This window comes from Littorina saxatilis, linkage group LG8 (genome assembly GCF_037325665.1).
Source record: "Littorina saxatilis isolate snail1 linkage group LG8, US_GU_Lsax_2.0, whole genome shotgun sequence".
Taxonomy (NCBI): Eukaryota; Metazoa; Mollusca; class Gastropoda; order Littorinimorpha; family Littorinidae; genus Littorina; species Littorina saxatilis.
In genome coordinates, this window is record NC_090252.1 from 11,397,114 (window position 1) to 11,414,621 (window position 17,508).

Here is a 17,508-nt window from a genome sequence, read left to right on the forward strand (position 1 = left end):
TGTGTCTTCTGTCCGTTTCTTTGTCTTCTTTCCGTTTCTGTGTCCTACGTTTATTCTATGTAGGGTTTTTCTAACATATTTTTGTCTTGGTGATTTTTTATTGATTTGCCGCCATCTTGTTTCGGCCGCCATTTTGTCGTCCATCTTTGATGTTTATGTTTTTAGGACACCTTTGATGTTTATGTTTTTAGGACACCTTTGATGTTTAGTTTGATGTTTCGAATTCTAAGTTTAGTTTTTTCTTTTCTATCAGTTTCCACCGCTCCGCGCTTCTCGCACCACGCTCCGCGCTTCTCGCTCCATGCTCCACGCTTCACACTCTACTGTTCTGCACTCTCACTCAAGCTAGTCTTTTCTACTTCACATTTTAGCTTTAATTCACTTTCTAAACTTAGATTAGTTTTTCCGCCACGCTCCGATATAGGTTACCTAGCCTCTCCATAGATTTATGTTTAGCCTTTTATATATTGATATTATGAGCTGATTCCGAATTACCATGACATCGACAAGTATTCAATAAACTTTAATTAATTTTCCAATTCTAGTGTTCGTTTTGTTTTGTGAGCGCGTCGGTTCTTTATAGCACCAAAATTACATCCTCCAGAATTTATATAAGCCATCACAGAATCTTACAGCTACTCAAGGGCAAGCACAGTGGAAACTTTGATATTTTTTGGAACATTTTGGATTGTTTTCGAGAAAGAACTTTATGAACTTTTGTAGGCCTGTGATTAGGGCCACTGACTTTTGAACTTCTTATCCTTACGAATCTTGTGAAGAGATCATGAACCTTTTGTCTTAAAGGAACTGTGTTTCGCATCTAGCGAACAGTATTTTAATTTATTTGTCGGGCCCAGAGCAGAGCAACTTAGGTATTATTTTAGGTTTGTTGACCATAGCATTGCACACTTCGTACTTCGTATTTTCTTCCCCTCTAGTGAGTGACCCGAGGTGTGCCGTTTTGAATTTTGCTTCTCTATATTTCGCAAGTCTTTGTTAACCTCTACGTTTTCACTTGACTTAAAGTATGGATGAGAAATTACCTGCTCATGAGAGTGCCGAGCTATCCCCTTACACTTTGAAGGTAGAGAGGGATGAACATTTTGCTTCGGACACTGATAGTCGTAAGAATGAAGGCGACCATGATGGCGCTCAGGGCGAGCCTCTAGTTGAACCCTCTCAGACCCAAGACACTTTGAATTCAGATAGCATTCCTCCTCAAGCTGAACTTTCTCTCACACAGGAAGATTTAGGAACTGAGCCCTCCCAACAGGCTGCAAGTGCAGAGCATCTCGCTCAACGAAGTAGAGAAGAAAGAGGCCCCGCCATTGTTAGGGCTAGACTTAATGCTGAGGTGAGGGAGCTGTCAGACAAGTACTGGGCCCTAAGCCGAGCTCATAAGAATATGATCAGCGAGTTGTGCACAGCCTTTAGGGAAACACCAGACAAAAGGAGAGTCCTTAAAGCTCATAAAATAGACCTCTGTGAGCACATAGACGAGCTGAATGTAGCGAACTCGAGGCTTTGTCAAGTGGCTGAAAGTGATGTAGCTATAGAAGAGGATCTGAGCGATATGCACATGCAAACGGAGACGCTCAAAGAACAATATCGCAGTCTCTTTCCCAAGTTAGACCCGTACGCCTCCAGCTCGGACTTGACTTCCACAGTCGCTTCTGGAGGTGCTAGAGAGGTTTCTCTAGATGCTTCTTTGGCGGTAAGCGCAGCAAGATTTAGGTCCCAGCAAATGGTCGCAGATGAAAGGGCCAGACAAGAAGAGACTCTTTTGCTTTTAGAAGAGAAGGCTTCTAGGACCATGGCTCTCGCTGCTGAGAAGAAGGCAGAGATGGAAAGAGAGATGGAAAGAGAGTGTGCTCGTTTAGAGAGAGAAGCTCAAGATGAAAGGTTATCTTTGAAGAAAAAAGAAAAAGAAGTTAAGGCTGCACTAGAGAGGGTGGAAAGAGAAGGCAAGATGCAAGAAGAGCATGACGTTTTTAAGATCCTTAAAACTGACATAGAAGACCAGCAAAGGGCTAGAGAAAGATTCATGCCCCAACTACCTCGTGACAGCCCCATTGATAGGTACCTAGGTACTCACAACCCCCTACATGTAGGTACACACTCAGAGAGCATAGGAGATGTGGCGGTAGGGTATGATAGGCACACACAGCACACACAAGATACATATAAGCCTGCGACAGCCGACACCTACGCCCGCCCGCGTCACCAGCCGGCAGCCAACACCCTCGTCTCTGGGCAACATCAGCCTGCGGCAGCCAAGCCTGGACTCCCGCCACTTCAGCAGCCCACGGAGGTCAGGGCTTATGCCCCTTCGCATCTCCAGTCGGCCGCCGAGGATATCCGCGACACTCTTCGAGGCATCTCCAGGACCCTTGCCCAACCTGTCTCCGCTTCTCACCCACTTCCAGCAGCGGTCACAGCCACGGCTCCTACCACTACGACGATGACTACAGCCACCACGATGACGACAAGAGTCGGAGGCCAATTCGCGACCTCCTTTCGGCCTCAGTTTGTCAAAGCTGAGATTCCAAGCCACGGAGATCGTCCTCGCCAGATCTACGCGCCTTCCCGTTTCCCTCACAAATCCCTCAATCCATCAGCGAGACCTTTTCCCGGGCCTTTCCCTGGTCCTTTTCCTGCCATGACCTCCCGAGAGTCTCCGACCTATGTGCCAAGCTTTGCATATGGGCCTTCTGTCATGCATCCTCCCATGCAAACACAGCAATATGACCACGCTGCAAGCTTTGCTCCTGACACTGACTACACACAGCATGGTTTTCAAGAGGCTCCGGTCACGAGCCCTTCAGACTACTACGGGCAAGATGCATACCTTCCTCAGATGCAAGGCCAACCAGCGCTCTCCGAGGGTTCTGCCCTAGCTCGTACTCTAGCTGAGGCTCTCCTGATCAACAGGTTACCGACGCAGGAGCCCACTACGTTTTCAGGAGATCCTTTGACGTACCCTCTCTGGAGGTCCTCATTCACTCTTTTGATTGAGCGGCAGGGCGTTTCTGCAGAGGAAAAGCTCCTCTACTTGGAGAAGTACTTGGACGGTCCGGCGAAGGATGCGGTCAAGGGACTCTTTCTGATCAGGGATGCCCAGGCCTATCAGCAGGCCCTTCAGACGTTGGAGGAAAGGTTCGGCAGTTCTTTCGTCGTTGCCAGAGCCTTCCGAGAGAAACTAGATGCATGGCCGGTTATCAAACCCAAAGATGGACAAGCCCTCCGCGCCTTCTCGGACTTTCTTGGACAATGCCTTGTGGCGAGCCGAGTGATAGGCCAGCTACAGAATCTGGAAGACCAAGCCTATCACAAGACACTCATGAGCAAGCTTCCAGATTGGTTGGTGAGAAACTGGGTGCGGAAAGTACACAAGACCAAGAACGAGAAGAGACGCTACCCTACCTTTGAGGAGTTGTCAGCTTTCATCAAGACAGAGGCAGACATCCTTTGCGAGCCCCTTTTCTCCTCCAGCAAATCTGCCGCCTCTTCCACCTCACAGACCGCCAGTTCAGCAGTCCCCAAGAAAACATCGTACAGTACGGATTGTTCTACTACATCTGCATGTCAAGAGTGTGACAGATGTCAGCACCACGCTAAAACTGTCCTGAGTACGAACTGCGACGAAGTCTGTCCCTTTTGTACCGTTCGTTTTCCGACCAGCTCTTCTTCTCATCCTCTACTCAGATGCCAGAGGTTCGATGAGATTCCCGTTGAGGACAGGAAACACTTCATGTACGAAGCGTCCTTGTGCTTTTCCTGTGCCAGAAAGACTGACCATAGAAGTGTAGACTGCACTACTAGGGCGATATGTGACAAGTGCCAAGGCCCACATCTCACTATGCTGCATGGAGCGCCTAGCTACAGGAAGAAGTTTCCCAATCAGCAACGGAATGCCCGGGGACCGCCAGATTCTTCAAGGTTTGTCTGTATCAGTCAAGATGCCCGTGTTTCTGCCTCTGGATCAGCATTCGCGACAACCAACAAGTCGGACAGACCAGTCAGAGCTACCATGATTGTTCCGGTCAGAGTTTCGACGAAGGAGAATCCCACGGTAGAGCATACGACATACGCGCTGCTTGACACCATGTCTTGCATCTCCTTCGTTACTGAATCTTTGAGTGACAAGCTGAACACTCATTCCGAGCCAGCGTCATTGAGGCTGAACACTATGACTTCTCAGAACACTCATATCGAATGTCAGAGAGTGACCGGATTGTGTGTCAAGGCCCTCAACTCCAATGTTTCCCACAACCTGAAAACGCTCTACACGACGGACCATCTCACCAATGACACTGAGAACATACCAACATCAGAGACCGCTCGTAACATCAAGCATTTGAGTCATATTGCCAGCGAGATTCCCCCGTTGCTCGAAGGCTGCACTCCCGGGTTGTTGATTGGCTACGATCATGCAGAGCTATTCATGCCAGAGAGAGTCATCAAGGGAGACCCATACGCCGTTCTCACACCGTTGGGTTGGACCATACTGGGACAAGTGTCGCCAGAACAGTCTGTCCATGACGTGATGCACGTGTCTCTTACAGAACATTGTCTCAGCGAGTACGAAGGTGAATCAGTCACTTCCGTATATCGCACGACACTCGCCGAACCCAGCATCTCCGACCCCCTCCATGTCATGGAAAGGATTTTGAGAAGACCAGTACGAAGAAGACCAGTACGAAGAAGACCAGTACAAAGAAGACCACAACGAAGAAGACCAGTACGAAGAAGACAAGAACGAAGAAGAGCACGACGAACAAGAAAGTGGCTTCTTCCCCAACGTAACGTTGCTGTCGGAGATGTCGTCGTGCTACGTGACGAAGCCGTATGCAGAGCAGATTGGCCTCTTGGACTCGTGACGGAGGTTCGCCCCAGCGACGATGGACTCGTGCGTACCTGCAAGCTCAAGACTGTCAAGGTCACCTCGAAGACGAGCCATTCCACTTTCTACTACTGGCGCCCCATCTCTAAGCTGACCGTGCTGGTGAAGGCAGACCCGGACACTCAATGACTTTCCCAGTGAACTTTACTGTTTTCGACAGACCGTTTGTGCATGTTTTGGTCTGACGTAATCCGTTCGCCTTTTTGACAGGTGGCGCTGTTTTGATTTGGGGAGAAAATTTCGTTTTAATGCAAATATTTTTTGTGACTTTGTGGTTTCTCTCCATTTTGTATATATATATGTTTTTGGTTCCGCATTTTGGAACGAAAGCTCTTGACAGAGGCAAGCGCTTAATGAATCGGTTTTGTTTAGTCCTTCCCGCGTGCGGATGCCTGTGCTTATGATTAAGAAGACGGAAGATGTTTTTCATTTGTATTCTTCTGTAGGTTGCGACTACAGTCTTTCATACTGAGTTGCGGTTTATGTAAAGGTGTAAGAATAATGTTGACACGGTATGTTGTCAGTGACGGACCGACGAAATATGATGTTACATTTGTTGAAAGAACACGTGTGATTTTTTAGATCGAATAAGAATAATGTTGACACGGTATGTTGACAGTGACGGACCGACGAAATATGATGTTACATTTGTTGAAAGAACACGTGTGATTTTTTAGATTGAGACTCATTGAGAGTGCGTTTCGAACAGCTACGTTTTGGATAATGCCGAAAGGATTCTGTAACGTTTCGGTTTTTTGTATTTTGAACCACGTATGAGAGTGCGTTTCGAACAGCTACGTTTTGGATAATGCCAAAAGGATTCTGTAATGTTTCGGATTTTGTTTTTGAACCACGCATGTATTCGATGATTTTTGTTGATTTTTTATGTCGACTTTTGTAAAGACTAAGATGTCTTCGAGGGGGGAATGTGAATGCCCCTGCTAAGGAGCCTTCTGTGTATTTAGATTCTTTTTGTTTTGCTTGTGTTTTTTAGTCATGTTTCAAGCTTGACTCGCATGCGACTTTCCGTGGTGGTGGTTTCCCCTTTTTCTGATCTCCTTCTCACCTTTTTTCTTTCACTTTTCTCACTTTTGTCCCTAATTGTTCCCATTTTGCAACCACCTCTGTAGGTTCGCGTGCGGGTCTAGCTCGCTCTTTATCTTTTATTTTTCTTTATTAAGTATGAGCGTCCTGGTACGAACTTTGTTTTGTTATAATGACGTTAAATATTGTAACGAACTAATTTATAAACAAGGTAGTGTGGCCGGCGTTTTTCTGATTTTAATTTCATGTGCCTGTATGGCTCACGCTGGACAGCCTTGGAGTTTTTCCCCGGAGAGCACGGGACGCATGTTTTGCAACAGTAATATTGTAGTAACGCGCAGTATTTTTAGTTCACCTCTGTGGTGGATAGCCTGTATTCGTCGTCACTTACTGGGAAGCCGTTCACGGAACAAGATGTTTTAGGATAGATAGATTTTTTTGCTCTGTTCCGGGGCCCAGTGTTTTCTGCCAGCCTCCAGTTTTGTTTTTAAGTTATTTTGTAGTTCAGGTTCAGTTGCTCGCCTTGAGTCTGTTTTTAGATTATTGATGCTGTCAAAGGCGAGTATCCATTTCTGACTGTTTCTTTTATTTACCGAATTCGTGTAATTTTCGTTTTGAATCTTTGTCTTCTGTCCGTTTCTGTGTCTTCTGTCCGTTTCTGTGTCTTCTGTCCGTTTCTTTGTCTTCTGTCCGTTTCTGTGTCTTCTGTCCGTTTCTTTGTCTTCTGTCCGAATCTTTGTCTTCTGTCCGTTTCTGTGTCTTCTGTCCGTTTCTTTGTCTTCTGTCCGTTTCTGTGTCTTCTGTCCGTTTCTTTGTCTTCTGTCCGTTTCTGTGTCTTCTTTCCGTTTCTTTGTCTTCTTTCCGTCTCTGTGTCTTCTGTCCGTTTCTTTGTCTTCTTTCCGTTTCTGTGTCCTACGTTTATTCTATGTAGGGTTTTTCTAACATATTTTTGTCTTGGTGATTTTTTATTGATTTGCCGCCATCTTGTTTCGGCCGCCATTTTGTCGTCCATCTTTGATGTTTATGTTTTTAGGACACCTTTGATGTTTATGTTTTTAGGACACCTTTGATGTTTAGTTTGATGTTTCGAATTCTAAGTTTAGTTTTTTCTTTTCTATCAGTTTCCACCGCTCCGCGCTTCTCGCACCACGCTCCGCGCTTCTCGCTCCATGCTCCACGCTTCACACTCTACTGTTCTGCACTCTCACTCAAGCTAGTCTTTTCTACTTCACATTTTAGCTTTAATTCACTTTCTAAACTTAGATTAGTTTTTCCGCCACGCTCCGATATAGGTTACCTAGCCTCTCCATAGATTTATGTTTAGCCTTTTATATATTGATATTATGAGCTGATTCCGAATTACCATGACATCGACAAGTATTCAATAAACTTTAATTAATTTTCCAATTCTAGTGTTCGTTTTGTTTTGTGAGCGCGTCGGTTCTTTATAGCACCAAAATTACATCCTCCAGAATTTATATAAGCCATCACAGAATCTTACAGCTACTCAAGGGCAAGCACATGACTGTAGGCTTATTTACTGAGTAGACGATGTTTAAACCCGTTTCTGAGAAAAGCTAGACTGACTGTCCAGTCATCGAAAATTCAGCACATAGACACCGAGACACACAGATAGCGACACCCATACACGCACAAATGTAGACACAGACACCTACATACATACGTACACAACACACACACATACAACACACACACACACACATACACACACACATACACACACGCACGTACGCACACACACATACACACACACACACGCACAAACACACACACACACACACACACACACACACACACACAATAAAATAGGAGAGAAGATCGAGCGCTGTAGACAAATGAGGTATATTTTTCCATGCATATCGCGGTCACCTTGCTTGAACAAAAAACATTGTTGTTACTTTCATTTTTATTTCTTCTAAAATGTGCCGGTCAAGATACCCCGCGTGCAATGTTTCAACACTCATGGCTGGTCCAAATGGTATTCGCCTTTTTACACAGGCACCACTGTATATACAGTAATACCGCCATTTCAAATACTTTGCAACACATGTAGCCCAAACAAAACATGTGGCCGTACCCCTTCTTTATTAAAACACAGCTTTATCCCGTGTTGATTTTAATCAAGCAATTTTCTTGCGCAACAAGTTAAACTGGCTTCGCGTGCTATTACTCACTGGCATAGTTAATACACTTACAAGCCGTTAATGTTCATTGGTTTTACTGTTGAGTTAAGGTACAGTCTGTCAAAGAGGTGTTATTGGGGGAATGTTGAAAAATTGTGTCAGTGCATAGTTTAGGTTTAGTAAACTCCGGGTTCTACCCACCGACCTCTTTTGATTGAATTACTCTAAACCCCATAGCTGTTAATGTTTCCAGTTATAAAACATAACTTGGCATTATTAAACATTACTTTAACAAGAGGCGAAGCCTTCAAGGCTCACGTAAGAAATCGACAAACAGTAACACAAACTCAATCACTCCGTCACACACACACACACACACACACACACACACACACACACACACACACACACACACACACACACACACACACACACACACACACACACACAGTAAGCATAGGTGACACTGTGCAAGAAAGCGAGACACTAGATCTAGATCTAGTCTACTTAAGCCTGTCCTTAATTGAGCCCGTAGTCGACTACACGAAGCTTCGCAAAGTCTTAATACCAAAAACCCGCAGCTACGGCGTGGTACTTTGACCCCAACATCGCTTCTCAAGTTTTGACATGCGAAGCTTCGCCGTAGCTCGCAACGAAGTTTTTTTTGTTTTTTTTGGTAAGAAGAGTGCTTTTTGATTCAAGATGGACGACGAAATCAGATTCAATACCATAGTGAAGAATGCACTTATCGACTTTGGTCGATATCGACTAACCTCCTACCTGTATTATTTCATACTGCGATGCATTGACATGTCGAATGAAACTCGAAATCCCAGCGCTCACGCCAACTGGTCCCGGCCGTGCTCAGTCAACGAAATAGAACACATACAATTAACTTGCGTCATCATCAAGTACGTAAAGTACAATTTGTGACGTAAAGTACTCAGAAAGAAGCACACCACGCGCTGGTCGAGACTACGTGCATGCGCTTTCTGACTAATAAGATTTGAGACGCCAAGACATGAAAAGATAACTCTCTTTTCCGCCATAGTGCCTTCCAACTAGTCTCGGCCCGCTCAAAATAATGAGCCAAAATGACCGAGACTTTCAGTAATTCCTTCGCGTGACGTCTAACCCTCTTACGCCATACTGTGACGTCTTCAAATGACGAAATGTTAAAGTTTCTACCACAGACATACACACGCACACACACACACGCACAGACAGACAAAGTTACGATCGCATAGGCTACACTTACGTGAGCCAAAAACCATACTGTCAAAATTCGAAGTGACTTTTCACCCTAACATGTTTAATTCAACTGTTTCATTTGTTTACTTTCTTAAACTCCTGTGTAGAAAATAAATCGCAGTGCAATCACACACACGCACGCACACGTACGCACGCACGCATGTACACACACACACGCACGCACACACACGCACGCATGTACTCACGCACGCACGCACGCACGCACGCACGCGCACACACACACACACACACATGCGCGCACACACACACATACACATACACATACACACACACACACACACACACACGCACACACACACACACACACACACACACACACACATGTTTGAAGATTAAATACTTGGGAAACATAACGTATTCATTAGTTCAACACGTTGCTTAAAACGAAATAAACAAATGTAGTCAAATTAGACGGACACCGGTCTACTCTATGTGCAGACTCAGAGATAGTAGGGACATCCAGATTCAACCTTCGTCAGACGAACATTCGTCGGTGGTGGGGATTTCCTCTCTATTTTTAACTTTGTGCCTCAATGCGCATGCGCTTGGTCTTTCGCGCCCACCACTGCTTGGCGAAGACCGGGATCTGCGTGGTGAAAAAGACGTGTTTGACGAACCTCAATCAGGAATCTTCGTGAGTACTTTTAGTCCTCTTCATAATGTTAAAACTATGTTTTATGTGCGCAGTGTTAAAGTTTAATATCTTTACGACGCTTCTGTGGACTGTGCATCTGTAAACTGTTCATATTGGAGGCCTATTGCATGAACACGGACCCAGCCAGCAAAATTATGCGCAGCGAATGCGTCTCGCAGTCGCCAAATAATGCGTTCCAACTGCGAAAGACGCACTCGATACGCGCGCGTTTTTGCAAATCGAAATCAGTGCGTGACGAATTCGTTTTCCCTCAGATAACGAAGACCATACGCGCCCCCAGCGCACACTTATGCAACATGAAGACTAAGTATGCGCTCTCACGCAGACGTCACGATTGCTTTACGCACTCACGCAGGTGACACAACTACTTTACGCACTCTCCACGCAGATGTTACAATTGCTTTACGCACTTACCACGCAGATGTCACAATTGTTTTACGCACTCCCACGAAGTTGACACGACTACTTTACGCACGCTCACAACTTTTTACGCAATCTCACGCAGTCGACACCTCCACTTTACGAAATCTCACGCAGGCCACAATATTGCTTTACAAATTACACACTCTCACGCAGACGACACGATCACTTTACGCACATCCCACAATAATTGTAATGCATTCGAAGAGCACAGTCTCTTACTTAAACAAACAAAATAATTTGCAGTCCACAACATTTTATTAATGAAAACAAAGGTCAAGTGTTCATTTGATCAAAAATAATTTTAACCCTAACGAACTTTCCAATAATTGAAAAAAAATATACTGTATAAAAAAGGACATTTTTCCCTGACATATGGCTGTGAACCTTAGGCACATATTTAAGCATGAACAAGCAACTCAGTCAACCTGGAAAATACCCAATACAAAAAATGAAGCTTCAGTTTTCAACATTATCAAATAGGCTTCAAGATGACCAAAAGAAAGGATAACTAGAACAAAACTGATAAAAAGCAGTCCAGCACATGCAGTGCAGACTGAATTGCACCCGTAGAAGGCCAATGTGAAAAAAAGCTTTTGCTCATGTGTAATAAATATATCAGAAACATAACCCCTGCTGTACTTAAACAAAAATGTTTGATGTGAAGCAGATAAACACTTAACATCAGTTTGGATTTTTGACCGGAATGGGTTTTTTTATTTTCTGTCGCTGATTTTGGGGTTTTTACTATTAATTTTTGTTGCAGCATAAGCTTACTTTTTTTTAAACCATCAAATAGCACAAAAATTGTACACATGAAAAAATCTAATATAAGTGCACTGATGAAAATCACTTGTCAAAGGCAAATTTTCCAATGTTGTGCAACACAGGCGTGTTTTACATGCACAGCAAATTCAGGCTCAGTAAACATTTACTACAACTGAACACAACCACAAGTGAATGAGAACTGCAAGTTGTTACCCCCCTTCATTGGCTCTGTCGACGCCCATTTTTAATCGCTAGCTTCCGTTCATGCAATGGCGTCAGCGCCTTTCGGCGATTGGTCAATGCATTTTGGAGCCAGACAGCAACATAATGTCGGTCACACTTGAAGTTAACGCTACTTGATACTGCTTTTTATTCTTATACAAAGTGAACAAGAGAATAGGGTCAGTTAATAACTTAACTCAAATAGTGAGATAAAGAAAATGTACAGTACACTAATGTGAACGGAGAGACTTGGACACTTGAGTTGAGTCAATACTGATACCCACGCTCAAGAACTGTAGTGTAATATTTGAAGTTAAAATCAACCGTGAGATAAATTAGCTCAGCTGGTAAAGCGCCTGATCGCTTTTTCTTACATAGTTGTTCACGGGTTTGACCCTCTTCCGCTGCATTTTTTCTCCATTACTTTAAACAAACAAATTCGTAATTTGTAATTCTTGTATTTTCTTCATTCCAAACGTTTTGGATTATCTAATGAATCAAAATAATCAAAAGGTTGCATGATTATTGAGTACTTCCAGCGGACTATTTCCCAGAATTACCAATTCTATTTTTTAGTAACATCAGCCTTTGTCAAATCAATCAATCAATCAATCAATCAGAGGCTTATATCGCGCGTATTCCGTGGGTACAGTTCTAAGCGCAGGGATTTATTTTTATATTTTTATTTTATGCAATTTATATCGCACACATATTCAAGGCGCAGGGATTTATTTATGCCGTGTGAGATGGAATTTTTTTTACACAATACATCACGAATTCACATCGGCCAGCAGATCGCAGCCATTTCGGCGCATATCCTACTTTTCACGGCTTATTATTCCAAGTCACACGGGTATTTTGGTGGACATTTTTATCTATGCCTATACAATTTTGCCAGGAAAGACCCTTTTGTCAATCGTGGGATCTTTAACGTGCACACCCCAATGTAGTGTACACGAAGGGACCTCGGTTGAACCCACCACTGAACACTTGAACCCACCACTGACCCAGGGTTGAACTCGCAACCTTTCGCTTCCGAGCGCAAGTGCGTTACCACTCGGCCACCCAGTCCTCAAATGCCCTATGGGTATCGCCGCAACCACAAATAATTGTGAGATTAAGAAAACTTACAAAACCCAAATACAAACGGAGAAAGTCTGAAACCGACGAGTCGACACACTCTCAAGAACCCAAGTGTAATGAATGTTTGCAGTTCAACTGCCTATGTTCATGCGTGGGAATTGTGTGCTTGGTTGGCTCAGTGGTAGTACACTAGCCGTCCTGGCGGTCTTGGGTTCGACTCCCATAAATGGCAAGGAATTGTTGAAACCTTTTCTCTCTATTTGTTCACTTTTTGTTTTCTTCTTTTCTGAACTCTTTATACTTGTATTTTATTCATTTTGAATTATTCTGAAGGTTTGAGTCGTGTATTAAAAATCGAATATAGTGTGTAAGTGCCCTTGAACAACTTTCCCAGAATCATGTATTCTATATTTTTAGTACGGGATACCCACAAGAAAAGTTCAAATGCATCCATGCGTCTCCACTGATAGTAATGGTAGTTGAGCACTTCCAGTTTAGTCTTCTGTCGTTCTGACACAACCTAAAAGGGTACATCATGTCTGAACATCATCTGTAGAAGAGTGTGAAGTTTAAAGCTTAGCTTAAATAATGTCCAACAAAAACCCAGACTCTTCTGTACATTACCCATCAGCCACACAGACCTGAACTGTGAAATACAATTACTCACTAGCAATTTCTCAGGCGAGTCAAATCTTGCATTCATCAAATTTTTGCAACTAGCATTGTAAATAAGCCTACAGAGATTACAAAGTTCAATTACTGCAAACCAAATCATGAAGGCTCTTCCATGGCCTGTTGTCTCTTTCTTTTATCACAGGCTTCCAAAAACCAGTCTTGAACGGCCGTCTTCAAGGTCTTGACCTGTGGCACCCGTACAGCTTCACGGAACAGCCTCTGCATGACAAAACAAAAAATAACATGAACTTAGATCATCAAACAACTATCACTGATTTGAGAAAAGTCTCAAGTTTATTTCCTGACGCCTGTAAACTTGCTAAAAATCATACAGACACACAAACTTGCATACACACCATACGCTTTTACAACACACCAACTATACTTGAGTGAGGAAATTACAACACATTGTAATCCTTGTAGAAGAGAAGTAAAAAAAATACCTACCCTAATATTTGATTTAACCCTTTCGCTGCCAATCAAAACTTGGGTATGTGCATTCCTGACTGCAAGGGAATATTGGAGTTTGGGGTGTAATAATTCACACAAAAAACAAGCTCCAAACTGGCAGTAGGTAGGTAAGTAAAACCTATGTTGTTTTTAAAGGAAATTGAACCAAGAATCTGTTTTTAGTGTCTAATCATGGACATGATAATTAGTTTGGCTTATAATGATGTTTAAATATGAACTTTTGAAAAATCAGTCCGGCGCATCTTCCGGTGCCTGTGGATCAAACACAGGTGGCTGTTTTGCTCGCTCCAAGAAAGGATTATAATCACTGTCATCTACCTGTTTCCAACGAATTGTCCGAAAGAAGATCTCCCCCTTCCCCTGTCAGTATCCATAATCATTTGCACCGCCTGTAGCGTCAGTCCGGCTTTGTTTTTCCCTACTAGGGCCCGGTCGACAGTCACCGTTAGCCATTTTGACGAGTCGAGATTTCTCTCCCATACCCTGTCGACAAGGCCGAAAATAGCCTTCAAACGCAAAACCGCGTCACCATTTATGTTTATTCATGAGAATGAGGTATCCTACCAAGCCATTGGCTGCTATTTGTGTGTCAGCAGTGACGTAGCATTTCTGGAAAATCCCGGAACGGAGAAGACGGGTTTACCCGTCCTAAGGCGCTGCGGCTGCACAAGCGCATGACTGGTATACCCGTCATAAGGCAGTCAAGTGGTTAAAGTTACCTTTACTATGACTTTTTCTTTGGGGGCCTTCGGAAATTCATAATACATGTACTGTGACGTGCAGACGCATATGTGACGACATCATACCGTTTGCTAACATCCTTATTTCGTATGTAGTCGAAAATCCATGACACTGACAAATGAGCTCAGGAACTTGGCTTCTAGCAATTTAATGTTAAGTGTAAAAGCTTTGACAACTATCATTCACATGTGAAACATGGCAAATTTAAAATTGATTCCAAAGAACAAAATTTGAGACAGAAATAACTTGTTGTTTTGTAGACATGGATTTTATCTTCTTCCTAAAAGGACCAGGATGATTTTACAAATTATGAAAAACAACTCACTGTCGATGGCTTTTAGTCGCAGCGTACACCATGGTCTCTTTCCCTGCCCTCCCCCAGAGCCCCCTGTCAGCAACCGTGTAGCCTATGGAACACCTTCGTCATCACAGCATCAGTAGTCGTCTTTAGTTCATGTCCACCAACCACACCGAGCTCATGGTCATGGATCTGAAACAAACAAAACAAGCCAACTGAATTCCAAAAATCAAATATTCAGACAGCTCTTCTTCACATACAAACAATTCAATCTGGAAGCATCATACTGTCACCTGGAACAAAAAATCAATAATCGCACTTGCTTTAAAAAAAAAAGTTTTCAGAAGAGCAAATGGTGATTGAGTGTAGCATTGTCATAAAATGTGATCACACACCTCAGGTGACCTGCATCAATCATTCAATACTATCTCACAAATCTTCATTTGGAAAGCACAAACATAGTTAGAAGAGAGCGTCAACCGTGATACTATTCAGTGTGGACAATTTTTTTCTGACCCATAATCCGATGCCTACACAAAGTGAGAATCAGAACTCACAAGAAGGCACTGTTGCATGTTTGTGATTATTTGCTTGAGTGTAGCACTTGCAATTTTGAACTTGAGGAAACAGCGTAGCAATTTCTGTTACATCCCTGAAAACCTAGCAGATGGCAGCTCTGGCCACAGAGCAATATTTGCATTATTTCTCACAGATGCAATGATCACAGAAAACACTGAAAACAAAGTGGTGCATGCATTTTCCGCACCCCACATGAGAAAAAGAGCCCCATCATTGTGCGTACCCATAAGCATAGTTTTATCATCAAAATGTGTTGGTTAAATTCACAAATGTGACCAATACGCATAAACCTTGCATGAATTCCCAGGATAATGGGAAACTGGTCATGACTGAGAACTGATGAACAGTTAAGATACACCCGTGAACCGTGATGACATCTGGCATCCTCCAAAAAGCACACACTCAAGGTAACATTTAAAGCCTAAAGAGCGTCTAACAATAACATGTCACACTCACAAGATCTTGCTACAGTTATCTGGGGAAAATAGCACAGGCATGACTGGTCTGCTTTAACAATAGCATTCAAAGCCACCTACCAGTACCACTGATCACTCCTTCGACAGATCCATCATGTGCCTTCAACATCTTCCACACTCAACAGTAAAAAGATGACTCCATCGAACAGTAGCAAAGGCTCTGGCTCCACCATGATTCTTTGGCGACCAATTACTAAATTAGTCGCATCAGGTCCATCTGCTCCTGTAGAACCTTCTCCAGCAGCAAGAACTGATGTTTATCTTGCCGCTCTGCTCTGCTCGTAGTCTTGTGTCCGCTGAATAGAAGAAAAGAAGAACAAAAAGTCATTTACATGAAGCAATACATATTTTAGACAATCTGTCGGCCTGAAAAGAAACCATCAGCACTAAAAACCAATCTGAGCAAATGTTCAAAGTAAACTTGCCATCTCTATATTTTTGGATTCAGGAGAAGATGAGGAATATATATTGCTATCATTTTTAAAGGGGCATACAGAGTGGCATTTGATGGGGTAAAAAGATGTAAGGACTCAGCAGTTTGAGATGAACATTTTTGTGTGTATTTACTTCAAGCAGATTTCTTTTCTTTTTTTTTAGACAGAAGAACAAACACACACTAAAAATCCTTGTTTAAAGTTAAACTGACCTTATGTTTTCCTCCAAACACTAGAACTTTTTGAATTCATCCAAAAATATTCATCCAAAAGGTTAACTTTTAAATTCAATTTTGCAGACTTTGGAAGAAAAGTTACTCTTCTCTAGCATCCCGCGGACACAGTTCACACTTTCTCATCAATGATATGCCTGTGTTAAACAAACATCAATAAAACTATTACATTGTTTTGTTAAATATATATGACTAAGTGCCAAAAGGTGCTCACAGAACAGAAGACGACTTTGTTTTACAATAAAAATGTTTCTAAAAACGTGTGTCTGCTGAAAATTGGTGTGTGTGTGGATGAATGTGCGATGAGATAGTGGACATAATTTCGTGTGTCTGACTTGAACGGTTTTGAAGTTATCTTTGTTTAAAGTCAAAAATAACGCCAAAACCGGCCATCTGAAAAAGGACATCGTGATACCTCGTGTTTTGAATATGCCACAGAAAAATAACAAGAAGCACAAATGAATTGCATTTAGTTTGATTGAATGCCTGAAACATCGCTTTACAGACGAGACCAAACGTCAAATCTAAATCTCGAGAGAATTTTTTTTTTTCGATAACCGAATTTTAAGGTGTCGCACGCAAGATGTGTCGTCATCACGGCATACATTTTTCAATCGCAGATATTTACTAAATTTCTTTTTCAAAAACTCTGGAATTGATGTCGACACGTCAAGCGATAACGGTGTATCAAACTGCTGTCTTTCAAGTAATCCAGCAAAGACTGCAGAACTTTTGAACAGCATTTTTGAAAACGATTTGAAAATTTCGTCATATCTTGCGTGCGACAAAATGTTCGGTAATTAACGGTTATTTTCTTTTAAAAACAAAATTTACATGTACAAAGATCTACTTCATCTACGGAACCACGTGACACATTCTGTGTTCAAAATTTGTGAAGAAATCACGAACCACGAATGCGCTATCAAGTGTTGAAATTATGTCGTCAACATCTTTTCAGATCTTGCGTGCGACACCATCTTGCGTTCAACATAAAATGTCACTACCTTATCGAGTTTAATGGGTAAAACTAACTATTTGTTGTCTTAGTTTAATCTTCTTAATTAAAAGCGTAATAAAACCGAACTTCCAA

General features: G+C 42.7%; 1 protein-coding gene and 1 long non-coding RNA gene across 2 annotated transcripts in view; both read right to left on the reverse strand.

Annotated features, from left to right (window-relative positions):
• The window catches only part of LOC138972777 (neurogenic locus notch homolog protein 1-like), a 107,383-nt gene that overhangs the window by 46,981 nt on the left and 42,894 nt on the right, over positions 1-17,508 (reverse strand). The gene's annotated exons all lie outside the window — the stretch shown is intronic.
• LOC138972775 (uncharacterized) lies at positions 10,678-16,425 on the reverse strand. Its single transcript, XR_011457747.1, has 3 exons — positions 15,812-16,425; positions 14,724-14,888; positions 10,678-13,405 (listed from the first exon to the last, which is right to left on the reverse strand). It is a non-coding gene; the product is annotated as an uncharacterized lncRNA (long non-coding RNA).